General features: G+C 26.7%; 1 long non-coding RNA gene across 1 annotated transcript; it reads left to right on the top strand.

The window, feature by feature from the left end:
* Positions 1-634: 634 nt before the first annotated feature.
* Positions 635-2,861, top strand: LOC128035966 (uncharacterized). Its single transcript, XR_008192662.1, has 3 exons — positions 635-740; positions 1,177-1,250; positions 2,675-2,861. It is a non-coding gene; the product is annotated as an uncharacterized LOC128035966 (long non-coding RNA).
* The last annotated feature ends 201 nt before the right edge of the window (positions 2,862-3,062 follow it).

Raw genomic sequence — 3,062 nt, forward strand, 5'->3', positions numbered from 1 at the left:
AAAAGTTAGAAAAATTTATTAATTAATAATTATAAGTTAAGCGTGATTTTAGAAATATTTCTAAAATTAGTGAATTTTATAATTTAAAAGAAATTATTAGGTAAATTGGGTCGAAAACAAGGTATCGAGACCTTGATATTATAAACGAGCCGTAAATATTTTTATAAATATTTACGGAGTGTCATTAGGTAGTATTAAAGTTTCGTTAAGAAATTTTAACGCTTCAATGGTTAATTGATTAAAAGGACAAAGTTTAAAAAAATGTATTCTAGAGACTCCGTTTGGTAAATTGGATTCATAGATATTTATTATAAATATTTATGAAGTTAGTTGTGTAGTTAATTAGGTTTTAATTAAGGAATTTGTCTAAATTGTGGTTAATTATGAAAAGGATTAAATTGCAATAGAGATAAAATTTAATTATAGATTAAAGAAAAGTTAAAAGGACCAAATAAGTAATTATGCATTTTCCTAAAGTTGAGGCGGTTTAACCTTAAAAATCTAAGATATTTTTAATTTAAAATATATATATTATATATATACGTAATTAATGATTATGTTTTATATTATATTATTATTAATATATTATATTATATTATATTATATATATATAACAAAAGAGAATAGAGATGAGAAAGATAGAAACAGAATAGGCAAACGAAACAGAGAAGGAAAGAAAGAAAGGAAGAAAAGAAAGAAAGAAAAGGGAAATTGAAGATTTGAGGTTCCAAGCTCAATTGGTAAGTCAAATTAAGTCATTTTCTTATACATTTTGAGTTTTTAGAGTTCTAGAACAAAATATTTCATGGTTTATGTTGAAATTTTGGAAGTTATTATACTTCTAGACATTGATTATATTGAATAAATGAAAGAATTAGCGGTTAAATTGATTGAATTTCAAGTTAGAAGTTAGTAAAGGATTTAATTGTAAAATAAAGTGTAAGTTTTGAATAGTAGGGACTAAATTGAAAGAATCCCGAAATTATGGATTTATGGTGAAATTGAAGAGCTAAATTGAGTTTATAGTAAGAATTTAAAGAGAATATGGATTTAGATTGGGAAAATAAAATTAGTATTGATAAGGGATTAAATTAGAGTTTAGGTAAAGTTTAGGTATAAATGGAAATATTTTGATGAAATTGTGTCTTAATGATTTTTAATTGTTTAATTACGTAGCTAATGTCGTGCAAGAGTCATTGTCCGAGAAAGGAAAGGAGAAGGTGGACAAGGAGTGATTCGAGAAAATTTCGGTTAGTATTACCATAGTTCGAATTTAATTATTATTTGTTATATTTTAATTAAAATGCATGCAGAAAAGTAAAATTAGGTAAGCAATAAAAATGATAATAGTGATTTGGATTGAATGAAATTGAATTGAATGAAGAAAATACGTGAGTATTTGAAATGCATATTGATTGAAAAATAATTAGTGATTTGAATTTGATTGGAAAATGAATTAAAATATAAATTGAATAAAAGTGAATTAAATTATGATTATGTGTGAATATGTGAATTGTGAATTGATATGTGAATTGGAAATCGAGATATGAGATTTGAAGATATGTGAATATGTGAATTGTGTATTGATTGAAAAGTGGTTTGAATTGAATCGAAGTATGATTGTATGTGAATATTTGAAATATGTATTGGTATTGAATTGTATATTGATTTGAAAGTGAGAAGTGAATCTGAGTTGAATTGTGATTGAATCGAAAGTGAATTTGAAATAGAAAAATGATTTGAATACCCTATTAACTAGTCGGGCTGAGTCGGATATAGATGGCATGCCATAGGATTGGAAGTGTTCAGGGATACTTCAACCTTGAGTCGATGAGACACTGGGTGTCATACTGTTACTTCGGATAGATTCGATGAGGTACTGGGTACCAACTTACTTCGGCTTGGCCGATGAGACATTGGGTGTCACTTTATTGCTTCGAACTATCCGATGAGGCATCGGGTGCCATTCGGTGTGTTTGGTTGGATCCGTATCCGCCAAAGTCCGAGTCAAGTTAATAGGGTAAATGAATAATTTTGATAATATAAATTTTATTGAATGATCTTGAATATGAACCAAAATGAGATATTATGTTGAGATATGGAAATGAAATGTATGAACCAAGGGTTCAAGAAATAGTTAACGATATAGTTCATGAAATGATTTTGGTAGTATGAGATGATGTAAAAATATAAGTAAAGAAAAGCAAATTGAAATAGCTATTCTTGAGAAATGAGAAGTGAAAATAAAATGATTCAAATAGTGAAATTATATGTGAATTTAATTAAATACAAGTTATTGAAATTTATTTATGGATTTAATATATTAAATGTTTATTAAATGATTAAAAGTATAAATTGAATATAAATAGAAATGATAATGAATGAGTTAATAAATTGATTGAATTTGTATGAATTGAAATGAGTTATTAGAATGAGATGTTGAAAATCCAATAGAATTGAGATAGTGAAATAAGGTATGAATACAATTAAATACAAGATTGAAATATTGCTTATTGTTATTAATTATCAAGTTGTTTTAAAGTACGAGACAATTAACGAATAATTATAGACATAAATTAAATGTATATAATTTATCAATTAATATTATTAATTTGAATTATGGTAATACCACTGAGTATTCCCATGCTCAGTGTACGGTTGTTTCCGTGCGCAGGTTAGTAGAAAACCAGTGTTTGGCCCAGCATCCAGAGTATTCCCGGCCTCAGAGAAATTTTAGTGATGTACCTTTCTTTTGATAACATGGCATGTACCTAAGTAGTATATATACCTAAGTGATGTATAGGAATTAGTCATTTTGAATGTTTGTATATATGATATTGCTAAAGGAAGATTTGTGAGTATGTGATTAAAATGGTTAAGTATGAATGTGTTTGGTACTATCTATGTTTAGGTAATAAATCATGCATGGAAATCATGAAAGAGTAAAAATTTGCAAAGAAACAGATTTCAAGCAGCTACAGTGACATGACTTTGAAAAATCACCTAGGATAGTATATAATGAGTTAGAAGGTGAATGATATGTAGATTAAAATCTTATTGAG

This window comes from Gossypium raimondii, chromosome 13 (assembly GCF_025698545.1).
Source record: "Gossypium raimondii isolate GPD5lz chromosome 13, ASM2569854v1, whole genome shotgun sequence".
Classification (NCBI taxonomy): Eukaryota; Viridiplantae; Streptophyta; class Magnoliopsida; order Malvales; family Malvaceae; genus Gossypium; species Gossypium raimondii.